Raw genomic sequence first — 16,101 nt, 5'->3', positions numbered from 1 at the left:
AGCTGAACCTGAGAAAAACCCTTTTTGGGGTTGCAGCTGTTCTGGATTTAGTAAAGCTCAGATTAATGAGATACAGCTGAAGGTGAATTCATATGATTTTGATCTTATTTTACACATGTCTGAGTCCCACCAAATGCTCATTTTTACATTTCAGTGTGTTCTGTATCACAGAACATTTCATCTCTAAAGTATTTGCACTTGTGTTCATTATGTGCTGATCACTGTGCAGAGGTGAAACTAAAAATGTGAAACCAACTCGACTCACCTACACATTCACATATAGAACAAACACCAGAGAAGTGCAAAAATGTGGTATATCAGGATCATCCGCTCTGTCACACTTGAAATGTAGTCATGCAATATAAACATGACAGAAGGGGGAGGAGCTGTTCTATTCAGGGGAGAAGGAAGCAGAAAATAATCAGTGAGTTCAGACTCAGTTTTGCAGTCACAGAGTGCAAGAAAGAAAACAAGGTGAGTGTTATTGTGCATTTATGTGCCGTCAGAATAATCAGGAAAACTAATTTCTGTCTCAAAAAAGTTATGTGACTCTTCCTCAAGATGGAATAGCAACTCTGAAAGTCATTATGTTAAGTTTTTTAATGAAGTTTCTGGTGTCATATGGACAAAGATGGAGGATTAAAGTTTGGTTGATGATCAGTTCAACAGTTTTCTTCTGATGAGTCAGCTGTTAGAGAAAACAAGGATTTATGAATTAGTGAGATAGAGGATCAGCTAGGATCACTACAGGCTGGAGTGTGTTTGTGAGAGAGTCTGACTGAGAAGGGAGGGAGAGAGTGTTACGTTTTTAGTCTAGGCAAGTAATTAAACGCAACAAGAAGTTTGCCCATTCACACCCCACCCAAGCAAGAACACCAACAACGATACCTTTTAAAGTGCTAAGCACTTTATATTTATATTTATTTACTTCGGCAGTGAGCAATGCCAAAAATAACAAACAAAACTCCCTAGTGGTCCCTACGCTTCCCTACACAAAAATGAAAAAAACCAAACAAAAGACAATTCACTTACCTAGCTTTCTAATGAAAAAAACAGGAGAAAACGTATTCAACAAAAATGGCTTCTCACGCCTACTACGCTGCTGCAGTGAAGGATATATACAAAGTGAACAAAGCGTACGATCGCTACTTGACAAATCTATTTACAGCTATTTACAAAATGGACATAATAACGCCAGACATACACATGAAAACTCTACACTGCAATAAATCAACACACAGGTTCTTGGTTAAGTGGTGGCGGTTCGGGGAGAGGGGCCAGGTGGCTGTCATCCGGTAGTTAAGTACTGGAGGTGATCCATCAATTATCCAATCCGAGGATAGGCAGAGATTCCACCCAGATACCTAGCAGCCACGCCCAGGTGTCCACCTCCTAGGAGAGAAAAGGGGAAAGATACCCACAGCCATCCTCTGGTGGGAGGAGTAACACAAAACAAACACATCACTGGATCATAACAAGAGTTTGTTATATTTCCTGTTCCACCACTTTGGCTGTTGTGTAAACACGATTGCTATGATGCTTTTATTTCCATTGCAGTCAGTATTGCTGGTTTTGCTCTCAGGCTGACTGAAGATGAGTAGTTTGGAGGAAAAGGAGATCAGGGCAGAGTCTCCAGCACCCAGCTGTCTGTCTATGAAGAGTGACCATTCCAAAGATTTTCCTCCAGTCTTCAGTCATGAACCTGGACCCTCAGACACAATGTAAGAGACTGCTTCTACTGTGGATTGAGCTGAATATGATTTGGGTTGTTTCAGTCTTTTTATATTATTTCAGAAGCATTTGTAAGAATTGAATAAGTTAATTGGGCTGAATCTACTCTGGAGAAGGTTATTTTCCATAATATAGGATAACAGAGGATTGCTGTATAATCATTAGTAGCTCATCCTAAAACAAGAAATTATGCTTGAGGATGTAAAATTCATACATAGGATAAATGTACATGCAAAACTATTTTTAGCTGTTTTGCATTTGAAATAACAAAAACTTGTCATGGGATGGTTGTATGGAAGGCAGAGTGAACCATACGCAGCTTTATTAGCTGGCCAAGGCAAATATGTCAACACATAAGGCATTTAAACTGGAGCAAACTGACTGAAAACCGACACTGCCAGATAGATGAGAGAACACATACAGTAATATGAGGGGGGGATCACCAATTGAAGAAAACCAAGGGCTTAAATACACATGAGGTAATAAGTGATGTGATGGAATACACCAGGGAACACAGGAAATAATCGGAGTTATGAGACAGTGGAAGCAAATCTGAACATATGTGAGACAGGCGTTGAACAAAATAAAACAGGAAGTAATGCAAACTAAGAAACAGACATAAGCTTGACACTGGGACGGGACAGTAAACAGAGATGGAGACATTAGAGACTGAGACGACAAAAGGACAAAACACAGAGACAGAGTGGACAGCAAAAACAGGGAACAGACATGAAAACAAACAACAACCAAAACCTGGAAACATAAGCAACAAAACTCTGAGGCTCTCAAAACCTGAACATCACATGAACATAAGTATCTCATAATTCTGAAGAATGAATAACAAGTCCAAAAAAGGTCTCAGAACCATAAGCAAGGTGTTACTTTGTGTGACTCTATAAAAGTTTAGATGTTTCAAAATAAATGTTCTTGTAAACTCTGACCTAAAGTAGCCTGTGATAAACAGAGTACTTTGTTTCATCAGATAAAATCATGTAACAAACAGATATTCAAAAATTGTAATGTTCAGAAGAAGTAAAGTTGATATAAAAATCTTACACAAGTAATGAAATATATCTATTGTTACATTACAGGAAATGTAATGGAACAATCACTTTTGACAGGAAAAACTTAATTGTTTAACATGAAATCAACACAACATTAGTGGTAAATACTTAGGACTTGCTACTGAGCTATAACACGTTGGCAGCTGTAGCTCAGACGGTAGCAGAAATCACCTGCTATTTGGAAGGTTGGTGGATCAATCTCTGCTGCTTCAGTCTGGATGGCAAATATCCTTGGGCAAGATACTAATACTGAGTTGTTCTCCATGCCAATACATCGATCCAGACACAGACATAAAAATTTGGATCACCTCTAATTTAATGTTTCTAAATTCAGATTAAACTAGGGTTACTGTACTTGGCCCTAAAAGATTTAGAAATAGGTAAAGATATCGTCTTTTAATGTCATTGCCTGGGCTTCCCTAACACTGGAAAATCTGAACAAAGTCATTTTTGTTCAAAATATGTCTTTCAGTTTACAAATTTGTAGGACTGCTTTCCTCGATTTGCACAGTATCTCTAAAATTAGAAACGTCCTGTCTCAGAGTGATGATGAAAAACTAGTTTATGCATTTATTACATGTAGGCTGGACTATTGTAACTCATTATTACTGGGCTGTCCTAAAAACTCCCGGAAAAGTCTTCGGTTAATCCAAAAGGCTGTAGTGAAAGTATTGGCACGGACTAGAAAGAGAGAACATATTTCTCCTATATTGGCTTCAAGCACAGTTATACCAAGTTTCTTTTTATACACTTCAGCTCGGCATTCAACAATCATCACTAAAAGACTGATAGCAGAACTAATTAACCTTGGCCTCCCACATATTAATCCACATCTGTATGTGGTTTAAGGACTTCCTCAGATACTGCCCACAGAGTGTGAAAGTAGGGCCTCACCTCTCTCGTCGACACTCAGTCTTAACATTGTCTCAGGGGAAGAAACTGTGAGTCTGGAGGTGTGGTACCTGATTGACCTGAGGCGCTGACCAGACGGCAGCAGGTCTCTACACATTTAGGTTAAAGCTCTATCATGAAAACAAGACGAACTGTATGTCTTTGGGAGAGCATGCAAACTCCATACATCCCAGCCTGATGGTGGAATTGAACACAGTTCTTGCTGTGAGGCAACAGTCCTAAACACTGTGCCACAGTGTGTTCCCGGTGCCAGAATAACAGGATTCAGCCCCATAAAACCAACCCTGACAGAGTTACAGGTCAGTGCCCAAAACCGGTAACATGCAAAAGAAGAAATGTCTCACTTGTGGTGTGGTGGTCAGAGGAGTTATGATTAAATTTGAGACAATGACATCCAGAAGAGTTTAACCTTGAGGAAATATAATTATGAAATATAATTATGTGTTTAAACAAACTCACCAAAAGGCGGCAAAAGTTTGAAAATACGCCCAAGGTGCTGTAAAACAAAAGTAGCGTGAAAAAAAACACAAAAATAAAAACAAAACAAGAAAATAAAAAATCACGAAAGAATAATAGGACTAGGCTCAATGCTCACAGTCATACAGCAAAAACTACTAAAATCTACTCCAGGCATACAATATTAAAATTTCTCCCATACACACGCTTTAAAAGAAAAAAAAAAGTTAGTGAATAGTGATATACCCACCACTTGATAACTGTCAGCTGCACCGGTGATGGTCATTGTAACGCTTAATTTTAGCTTCAAACACTCAAAAAGAAATTCCAATGTTTTCATGAAGGGCAACTATTAGTGGACAGATGATGGTCGATTCGATAAATTCAGAAATTGTCAGGTGTAACTGTCCCAATCCTGGGTCTGGTGACCCAGTGTTTGTATTTTTGGTTTAGTATTCTTTGATTATTGTTATTCATGATTTTGGTTTTCCGTCCCTTAGTGTTTATCTCACCTGTGCATAGTCTCTGTTCCTGTGTCTACTCTGTGCCTTTCCTTTGTCCAGTGTTTCATCTAGTCACTCTTGTCTCTGTATTCCCTGTCTCCCCAGTCACTTTGTTAAGCTTCGGTCTTAAGTCTGAGTTTTGGTCTGTGTGTTTCTCTTTTTATTTTGATAGTTCCTTGTCCTGTGTTCAGTGTATTCAGTTTTTCTTCCTCCGTAACTTGTTATGTAAGATTAGCCCAGCTGTATTTCCCTCCTGTTTCCCATTCCCTCATTTTGACCTTGTTTTATTTAGGCCTTGTGTTTTGCTCTGTTCGTTGTTGTATGTTTCTCTGTTTTACTCCTGTGTTAATCATTCTAGTTAACTCCTGGCTCCAAATTTCTCTGTTTAGTGTTTTTCAAGCTCCCTAGTTTTTGTTTCCCATTTAGGTTAAGTTTTGTATTTTTGTCGCTTGGATGTTTACAGCAAATAAAGCAGCCTCTTTGAGTTTATCCCCATGTGTGCCTTGAGTCCTACACTTGGGTCCACATCCTGCCTGCCACATCAATAACCCTGACAGAAATTTTCAATTAATAATCCCATGAAACAGTGGTGTTACTGGTTACAGTTTAAAATCTTTAAGATGTTAAGCCTTCTCAGATTCTGGAATTTATTTTTTTGGTACAAAAATGATTTCAAGAAAATAAAATACAATAAAGTAATTTTGTTTGGAGTCAAAATAGACCAGAAATAAAAGATGCTGAAGGAGAGACTACTAGGTGCTCAGAACTATAAACATGCCAAAGTTTTTTTTTTTTCTAGAAGCCAGTGCTGGTTTTAAACCTTAGTATTTCTTTTATGCCAGTGGTTTGTATTGGTCAAAATAAATTTTCATTGTCATTCACAGAGAGAAGGGAAGTCATGCTTGTGTGGAGGAGCAGCTGTGCTGCTGTGTTTTGTGTCAGGATGTCCTGAAGGATCCAGTCTCTACCAGCTGTGGACACTGGTTCTGCAGACAGTGCTTCACCTCATACTGGGACCAGGCTGCTTCATCGGGAGACTCCCCCTGTCCCCATTGTGGAGAAAAATCCAGTATCAGAGCTCGACTCCAGACTACCAGTCAGAGTAGCTGTGAACAAAGTAAGTCTGAACCTCTGTGTGCTGTTGGACTAATTTCTGAAAGCTGGATTTCTTGTTGATTTGTTTAAGTATTAGAGATATTTTTATGTTCTTTAGTTTCACAGTTTTTTTTCTTTTTTCCAGCAATTGCAGGTTTGCAGGAGGTTTTAGATGAACATAAGATCAGTTTGAAGAGGAGATATGAACATGTGAGTGAAGGAACTGATGAAAAACGAAATGGAATTCTTCTCAACAACATCTACACTGAGCTCTACATCACAAAGGGACAGTGTGAAGAGATTCATAACCAACATGAGGAGAGGCAGCTGGAGATAGCTTCCAAAAAGAAGACTCTTGATGACACTCCAATCAGATGCCAAGACATTTTTGAAGCCGTATGTGACCAACAGAGACCAATTAGAGTGGTTCTGACAAATGGCGTAGCTGGCATTGGAAAAACCTTCTTAGTGCAGAAGTTCACTCTGGACTGGTCAGAGGGTTTGGAGAACCAAGACATCAGTGTGGTGATTCTGCTTTCATTCAGGGAGCTGAACCTGATCAGAGATGAGCAGTACAGTCTTCTAGAGCTGCTCCATATTTTTCATCCAGCATTACAGAAGGTCACAGCAGAGAAGCTCGCTGTCTGTAAACTTTTGTTCATATTTGACGGCCTGGATGAAACCAGACTTTCATTGGATTTCATCAACAGAAAGCTTGTGTCTAATGTCACACAGCAGTCATCAGTCAGTTTCCTGCTGACAAATCTCATCGAGGGGAATCTGCTTCCCTCTGCTCTCATATGGATAACTTCTCGACCTGCAGCAGCCAATCAGATCCCTCCTGATTATATTGACAGGATGACAGAAGTACGAGGCTTCACTGACACCCAGAAGGAGGAGTACTTCAGAAGGAGATTCAATGATGAAGAGCTGTCCAGCAGAATCATCTCCCACATGAAGACATCCAGGAGCCTCCACATTATGTGTACAATCCCAGTCTTCTGCTGGATCACTGCTGCAGTTCTGGAGCACATGTTGACTACAGAGCAGAGGGGAGAGCTGCCCAAGACCCTGACTGACATGTACTCACATTTCCTGCTGGTCCAGACAAAGAGGAAGAAGAACAAGTACCTCGAGGGACGTGAGACAAGTCCACAGGAGCTGATGGAGGCTGACAGGGAAGTTCTCCTGAAGCTCGGGAGGCTGGCCTTTGAACAAATGGAGAAAGGAAACATCCTGTACTACCAAGAAGACCTGGAGCAGTGTGGTCTGAGTGTCACAGAGGCCTCAGTGTACTCAGGAGTTTGTACAGAGATCTTCAAAAGAGAGTGTGTGATCTTCCAGAAACCAGTCTTTTGCTTTGTTCATCTCAGCATCCAGGAGTTTCTGGCTGCTGTCTACATGTTCCACTGTTACAACAACAAAAAGACAGAGGTGCTGCAGGACTTCCAGGAAAAAGACATCTCATCTTTGGATGTCTTTTTGAATAGAATCATGGAAAAATCTCTTAAAAGTGAAACTGGCCACCTGGACCTGTTTGTTCGCTTCCTTCATGGCCTGTGTTTGGAGTCCAACCAACAACTTTTAAAAGGCCTAATGGGTCAGACAGACAATATTCCAGAACACATTGAGCTAATCATCATTAACTTGAAGAAGATGAACATACTTAATGTTTCTCCTGACAGAAGCATCAACATCTTCCACTGTCTGATAGAGATGAACGACGTCTTAGTATATCAAGAAATCCAAAAGTTCCTGAAGTCTGAGAACTGATCAGAGAACCTCTCTGAGATTCACTGCTCAGCTCTGGCCTACATTCTGCAGATGTCAGATGAGGTTCTGGATGAGTTGGACCTGGAGAAGTACAACACAACAAAGGAGGGACATTTAAGACTGATTCCAGCTGTGAGAAACAGCAGAAAGGCTCTGTGAGTCCAGATGTGATTGTAAATCAGTTTACATTAGTTGTATAGTTTATCAGATATTCTCACTACAATATTCCCAATGTTATTCTTATACTTTTACACTTTTCTTCTTACTTCCCATACATTACATTTCAGTTTGATCTTCTCACACATCTGGAGCTGATTCAAAAACTGTGAAAATATTTATTTATAATGAAAGATTATTCTAATTATTTCATTTTGTCAGTAGCTTAAAATTTTTGAAGCCGTTACTGAGTGTCGCAGTTATTTGGTTTCAGTAATATAAATGAAATCAGTAAAGTTATTCAGTAAAATCAGCTCAAGAGCAATATTTTTATAAAACTTGTAAGAACCAACATGAGACACCATGAACTACTGATCATGTGAGATCAGTAGTTCATGATCTAACAACATCTTTCTGATTACATTATGTTGAAAAATATTCAGCCCTACTGAATTATTAATTGTGTTTGTGCTGAACAAATTTTTCAGAAGTTAAAAATAATGCTGGGAAGCATTATTTAAGGAAGTAAGCACAGTCATATGTCATCCACATTGAAATATTTCATTATGTTTATATTTAATGAAGTTCAGGTCTGATACTGTTGAGTTATTCGTTTTATTCCTATACCACGCGACAACAGATTCTAAATGTTTCAATTGTGGATTTGAAGCTGAAGCAGTGGGTGAGTGCTTATCCCATTCATATGCAGATTAGGAATGAATGGGAAATCTCTCTCCTAGGCTGGGTAGGGCACACTCTACGCAAACCTCCAACCAACATCATAAAGCAGGCTGGAACCCCCAAAGCAAGCGAAAGAGAGGCTGCCCAAGAAACATCTGGCGAACTATTGTTTAATGTCAGCCAGATCAGGTTAGCTGAACCACTGGTGTCATAAAGCAAAATGCCAAACAGAAACTGCTTCTTATTAAATTTAGGGAGTAATCTAAAGTGTCTTCTTTATAATAACATGTTTTCTCCTCTACATCACAGACTTTGTAAAGCTTGGCTCTCAGAGACTCACTTTGAAATTTTGGGCTCAGCTCTGATGTCCAACCCCTCCCATCTGACAGAGCTGGACCTGAGCTTCACCCCCCTGCATATTTTGAGTGGAAACAACTCTTTGCAGCATTCAGCAATGAAACCATTGCTTGCTGGTCTGGAGAGTCCACACTGTAGACTGGAGACTTTGAGGTCTGTTCAGTTAAACTTTTCTTTCTAGGATATTAAAGTTGCTGGAACTATTAAATAATCCCATTATAACATAAATTAGTCTAAGTCTGTTAGCCTCAACCAACTAACCAACCCAGTGATGTAACATTCTGTACTGACTGAAGATGGCGCTAAATATGTTTCGAGCACTTTAAATTTAAGCACTCTTAAATCCAGCTTCACAGACAGTGTCACATTTATGTCACCTTTTGAATGCAGGGCTCAATGGTGTAAATTAGCCTATATATGTGTAGTGTTTCAGTGCCCTTCAAGGTTAAGCAATAGTCCAAAGAAGGAGAACACTTTGTCACAGTGTGCAGTCGTGTTTAGGTAGACGCTAACTTGTTTAATGCATTTCTAAAGCATCACTGACATGTTTTGGTCAGTTAAAACTGTTCTTACCTTTGCCAAATCTTTATATTTTGCTGTACTTGAATCCTTCGTTGTAGAGGAACTAAACACAAGTAACAATTTTATTAGATATATATTGGTAAAACTTTTGCTGCTACTATTCTTCTGTAGTTTTATAGTAGAACTGTGTTGAATGAGCTACTTACATTGACCTTTACTGAGAAAACTTTTATTCCGTCTATTTTATTTTTGTAGTGAATTATATCCTGCTGCTACTGCATGTACTGGTTATAGAATTATTTTTAATAACAGAGAGAGAGAGACCCACAGATTTTGTATTTTGGAGAGAGTGGGCCTCTGTGCACATTAACTGTGTAGATCTTAGAAAAAAGGATTATAGATATTGACACTGCTGGTCCTCAGACTTTCAAAACAATCATATAGCTGCTGCAGGTATTGCCACACATAATGCGCAGCCACTAGCCAGATCTCAACCACTGGGAGTCCCAACTCCTCCTCCTGGAGCATATCTGGTTTCTGCTATGAACACGTGTATTTATTCCACTGCAGTGAGAGGCACCCAATCAGTGCTTTTTGGTGACAAGAGGCACTGATTGATGCCAGATACGACTTTAAAAGCTTTCACATCCCCCAGTAACTCAGTTATTATTGCTGGCTCTTTTACCTAGTGCTAAAAGTGATTTGTCTCAAATTATTGCAAAATATTGTGATTAAGGAAATTTTGTTATTCTTTATTCAGACTGAAGTGCTGCAGGTTGACAGAGACTGCATGTGCTGCTCTGGTCTCTGCTCTAAAGTCCAACCCATCCCATCTGAGAAATCTGGACCTGAGCAAAAATGATGTGCAGGATTTAGGAGTGAAACACATTTGTGTTTTTTTGGAGAGTCCACACTGTAAAGTGGAGACGCTGAGGTCAGTTGCCTGTTAGCATTCTCTTAGAATTTATGATTAATATGAAGTTGTTTCTATTCTAGGAGTATATTGTTTAGTCTTTTGGGTATAGTATTATTTTCCTCTCCTTCTGAATTCTGTTTTCCATGTTTCTAGCTCTTATTTCCTTGTTTGATTATAATAGTTTCCTTTCGTGTGTAATCTCTCCTAGTTTTATCTTTGTGTTTTGTCCTTAGCATCTTCGGTGTGAAGTCAGTTTTGTCTTCATATTTGTTTTCCCTTTCTGTCTTTCTCTTTCTGTCCCTGTGTTTTCTTATTTCTTGTCTTATTTTGTGAGTCCCTCATCTCATGTGCTTTGTGTTCAGTTTTGCTTCCCCTTGTCTCATCATTTAGATTCTGTTCACCTGTGTCTTATTTTCCCCAGCTGTGTCCTTTCTCGCTAACTATGTCTTGTGTTTATTTAAACACCCAGTTTTCCTCAGATCCTTCTTTCATTCTCCCACATGCTGTGTATTCCTGTTTTCTGTTGGGTCCCTTTAGTCTCTAGTTTTGGTTTTGGTTTTCTATGAGTTCCAGCAATTGACCTGTCTTTTGAGTTTGCTTGTTGTCTCTGGAGTCATGCTTATTGGGGCCTAAATCTCCCTGCCACACAGTGAACAAACATGGATACGAATGTTTCATGCACAAATCTTTAATTTATCAATATTTTCATAGTTTAATTGGTTTGTTCTTTAGGAAAATAGTCCCCCTGACCTTGCATATGAACAAATGACAGCCTTACTGCTTTTTCAATTTAAACATGATGAACGAGCCATCACTACTGTTACTAATAATAACAACAATGATTACAATTATTATTTTTATTCCCTTTGGTCATTGTTTACTATTTTCCAAAACACCATATGCCATTAAATGAAAAATAAAAGGAATGTAAAGAAAATAAAATGCAATTGTGGTGACCCACTAGAGGACTCCACTTACACCCAAGCTGAGAGGAAGGATTCTGCTGTGTTTGGGCGCAATATGCTCAGTTCATGTTTGGAGGTGAAAAAAGTTGGAATGTAAAACCAGAGCTCCTGTGTCGTGTGTCACATGCCTCCATACAATCACTAAGGGAATGACCACTCTTCAAAGGAAAAAATGAATTAAATTGAATTGAATGAAATCAAACATTTCCCAATATACAAATGTGGCAAGAACAAAACAGGCCAATACACAGGTTTCAATGATCCAACAGTAATTTTGCATGGTAACAAACTTCTTCAGCAGGTTAAAACATTTCCAACATTTCCAAGCAAATATTATTAAATGAGGCCACTGACGGGAACAGCAGACATCTCAGTGCTTAACTCATCATTTATAAAGCATTAGTTCTCCTTAGGATGTATTTTATAAACACATAAAACATAAATGTTATTCTTGATTAATGAACTTATATATAACATGTTCATGGTATCATAAGTGATTAACAAAGTATTTAGATGCATGCACACACACACAAATGTTTGCAGCTGAGAATAAATATTTCTATGTTCTGTATCTCTTTGTGCTTTGTCTATGTCATTTTCCTGTTGTGGACATAGCTTAGACTTGTTTGAGTCTTAAGGTACTTTAATTTTCATTTTTAAATTCTTTTCTAAAGAGAAAGCACATTATTCCTATATTGGCTTCTCTTCATTTACTCCCTGTTAAATCTAAATTTAAAATTGTTCTCATCACATACAAGGGCAAGAATGAGCAGGCTCCATCGTATCTTAACGACCCTATATTACCATATCATCACATTAGAGCACTCTAATGGTGTGTGTGTTTGTGTGTGTGTGTGTGTGTGTGTGTGTGTGTGTGTGTGTGTGTGTGTGTGTACTTTGTTAATCAGTTATTGAGACTTTCTAAATGATAACGCCAACACATTATATATAAGCTTATTAATCAAAAGTAAACATTTATATCTGTATTTATAAATGACATATTAAGGAGAAGTAATGCTTTAAAACTGAATTAGGCACTTGCTAATGCTTTACTAATATTTAATAGTGTTTGACTTCACAAAACTGTTTAAACATTGATATTGATTCTTCAGATCACTGACAGAAAGACAACAGTTTCTTCTTTTATTCTTTATGCAGCTTGAGTAACTGCAGTTTGTCGGAAATCAGCTGTGCTGCTTTGGTCTCTGCTCTGAAGTCCAACCCGTCCCATCTGAAACATCTGGACTTAAGGGAAAACAACCTGCAGGATTCAGCCATGAAAGAGCTGTCTGATCTTGTGAAGTGTCCACACTCCAGACTGGAGGATCTGAAGTAGGTAGAGGTTTCGGTCCAATTGCTTTCAGCAGTACCGTTTCAATTCAGGGTTGCTTTCTTTGAAGAACCCAGTCTATGTAAGCTGGGTGCTTCAAACACCGCAACCACTGAGAAAGCCAGAAGTGAGCAGCTATTAAATGATGATTTAGCCTATAAAGTGCTGCTCAGGTTCCCTTTCAACCATGACACTACCCACTAGAAGCATTTTGTACTTCAGTGTCATACAGAAATGACAGCATAATCTTAATTTTTTTTAATTTGACTTACTTTTACTGAGATGTTTCATAGGTATGTGGTGTATCAGAGGCTGATTCTCCTTCACCCAAACATGCCATATCATAACTGCCCTAAGTCAAATAGAAAAAACGTTAAACCAGGCTGATTTTTGCCACATGGGTCTAACAGGACAGAGAAGATACAAACATATAGCATCCTTATAAAACAGAGGTCACTAACAGGCGGACCGCGGTCCAGATCCAGACCCACAAGGTGTCCCATACAGGCCAGGACCTACAGCCAAAACAGAAGTTTATGATTAAACACCTGGCGTGGTGAAAAATGGAAAAAATGGAACGTAAAAAAAAGAACAAAGGGTGAATACCTGACAAAGTGCTTGTGCAATAATGAAGCTTTCAGGATTCAGCATTTCATTTTCACTGTGGAATTGAGTGAAATCTACAGTGGAAACAGACTTCATGCTAAAGGTCTCTGTAGTGAGACTCTGAAGTGTATGAGCTTCGGGATTAGCAGGTTCACTCCAACATGTTAACATAGGGCACGAGAGGAAGACAACTGTGTTACACAGCTGTTCCAGTGCCTCGCTTTTTATACTGGATGTGCTAAATCACTGACTTGGGTATTATTTATTTCTTCTCTCTACAGATGGAAGTGATGGTAAGATGGGGTGTATGCTGAGAGAGGATAAGTTATTTTCTGATGATCCCGAGAAGCTGAGATTCCAGAAACTTGTATGTAGAGACAGTCTGCCAGGGCATGTTACTGTGCGCTCCTTTGCCCAAACAGTTCCACTGTCAGAAACAATTCACAGTACACTATCATCCCTGTGTGTCGTCTGGATCAGAGCATCATTTGTGGATCTGGACTGCTCTGTCTTTTACATACTTTTTGCCGACACATTGGGACACCAATCCTTCTGCTCCAATAGAGACACAAAAGCTCTGGGTTTGAGTAATTGAAAACCAAAATTTACACTGAAATGCAAAATTTTAATCTTTAAATTATACCAGTGTTTATTTCTCCTCTGTATCAAATTAATTAAATTGATGCAGATTATTTAAACTGCCATATATTCTAGGATACTGACACTTAGAAGTAATTATAAGGGGAAAAATTGTGTTAACCAAAGGCCAAATTGTGTCTTTACACTTGTAGTGTAAAATAAATTTTGTTGCGATTTTAAAGTTGTAAGCTTAAATCTGTTTTAAGCCCTGAAATCTTCAGATGGATGTCTGCTCTTGAAGCTATGATGGCTCAAAAATGTAAGAATAAAAACGAAGTACCAAATTTAGACCCCTCCTTTTGTACTTGGATTGCCTGTGACTCTGAAAAGATAAAAGTATCACATGCCTTCATTAAATATTATATTACTCTATAAATACATCAGTTGATTTTGACAGGATCAGGTGGGAGCTTTTCTTCCTGTTGCAAACAGGAAGCACCAACAGAACAAAAAAAGGTTAAATTCCACCTGTAATAACTCACAGCCTATTTTCACCAGCATAGATCAAAAGAATAACACTTATTTAAACTCGCAAATAACTTGTTCTATCACAGTTGTGAAACTTTCTATAAATACTTGTTGGTATGTTGAAAACCAACCAATGTTATAGTGAGACCTGCAAAGCTATATTTAAAAGCCATGATATTCTTTTGGAGAGTTTCTGCCAAGATGCCTAAACCCATTCAGCCAAAGAATCATAGCGACAAAGCTGAATGCATTTTACTGACCGTTCTCAAGTTTATCAGCTAATGTTCAAGTCAAGTCAAGTAGCTTTATTGTCATTCCAAACATGTGTGCTGGTACAGTACACAGTGAAACGAGACAACGTTCCTCCAAGACTGTTGTGCTACATATGGCATATAACAGACAATCAACACAGAACTACATAAATTGCAATGTGCAAAAATGGCAAAAAAAAAAAAAAACGAAACAAAGACAGTTCAACACCAGACAGAAGAGAACAATATAGACACAAGACAGTGCAGATACAAGACACAACAGTGCAATAGAAATGTGCAAAAGACTGAGTATTGTGCAAAAAGTCACTTGGTGTATGAAGGTGTGTGTGTGTAAGTGCTTGGTAGTGACGTGTATGATCTCTCTGCGGTAGAGTATCAATTCCTGTGCCTGTTACAACACACAGAGGTGTTTGTGTGAAGCCAATTTAATTAAAACTAATAGATAACGCCTTATTTCATATCATCATGTGCTGTATCTGAAGCATACTCTCTGTTTATTCATAATAATAAAAATAATAATAATAATACATTTTATTTGAATGTGCCTTTCAGAACATACAAGGACAGTGTACACATCAGAGAAATAAAAAGCAAGCATAAAAGCAGGCGGTTTACAAAATCACAAAGGATAAAATAGATTTAAAATAGCGGAATGGAGAAGGCTATGTGGGATAAGTTATTTTGAACAGGTGAGTTTTGAGTCTAGACTTAAAGAGAGAAAAGCAAGTGATATTTCTTATATCAGGAAGTAGGGAATTCCAAAGTCGAGGCGCAGAGCAGCTGAAAGCCCTGCTCCCCATAGCGGCAAGACGGGGAGAGGGAACAGAGAGAGAAAGCAAAGAAAAGGATCTAAGGGATGGTGATCTGAATCAAATCAGAGGGGAGAGCTGATGAATAGCTTTAAATGTATACAAAAGTATTTTAAAATTAATGCAATATTTGACCGGGACCCATTGAAGCTGCTGCAGGACAGGGGTGATATGGTGAATAGAAGGGGTCCTGGTTATAATACGGGCAGTGGAGTTCTGGACACGTTGAAGCTTATGGATGGAAAAGGAGTGAATTGTGGTAATCAATCTGAGAAGTAACAAGGTTATGAACAAGAATGGCAGTAGCATGTGGAGTGAGAAAAGTTCAGAGACAATTAATGTTACACAATTAGAAATATGCAGACCGAGTGACATTATTGATATGCGAATTAAAAGGTAAAGTACTGTCGAGGATAACACTAAAACTTTTCACACATGGAGAAACGGAGACCGGTGAGTTATTGATAGTAATAGAAAAGCTATTAGTTCTAGATAAGGTTGATTTAGAGCCTACCAGAAGAAGCTCTGATTTGTTACTGTTAAGAAAGAAGAGAACCATGAGTTGAGTTCATTTAAACAGAGGGTGAGGGAGGATGGGGGAAGAGCAGAATCAGGTTTAGTGGACCGATAAGCTGGGTGACATCAGCATGACAGTGAATCTGAATATTATATTTATGAAAAATGTGTCCACACAAAGAAGGTAGATAATGAAAACAATGGACCCCAGGAAAGGGTTTAAAAGTAAAGGATTTAAGTCGAATAATAATACTTTGCGATCAGATAAGTATGATTTAAACCAGGCTAGTGGAGTATGAGAGAGACCAATGGAGATTAACCTACTAAGGA

At 38.5% G+C, this 16,101-nt stretch overlaps 1 pseudogene across 1 annotated transcript; it reads left to right on the top strand.

The window, feature by feature from the left end:
- The first annotated feature begins 413 nt into the window (after positions 1–413).
- Positions 414–13,990, top strand: LOC113008752 (NLR family CARD domain-containing protein 3-like; annotated as a pseudogene). Its single transcript, XR_013902936.1, has 8 exons — positions 414–474; positions 1,558–1,721; positions 5,551–5,783; positions 5,907–7,689; positions 8,681–8,881; positions 10,011–10,184; positions 12,290–12,463; positions 13,349–13,990. The product of XR_013902936.1 is annotated as an NLR family CARD domain-containing protein 3-like (transcript).
- The last annotated feature ends 2,111 nt before the right edge of the window (positions 13,991–16,101 follow it).

Source organism: Astatotilapia calliptera, chromosome 17 (assembly GCF_964374335.1).
Source record: "Astatotilapia calliptera chromosome 17, fAstCal68.1, whole genome shotgun sequence".
Classification (NCBI taxonomy): Eukaryota; Metazoa; Chordata; class Actinopteri; order Cichliformes; family Cichlidae; genus Astatotilapia; species Astatotilapia calliptera.
This window is presented reverse-complemented; position numbering and strand designations above follow the sequence as displayed.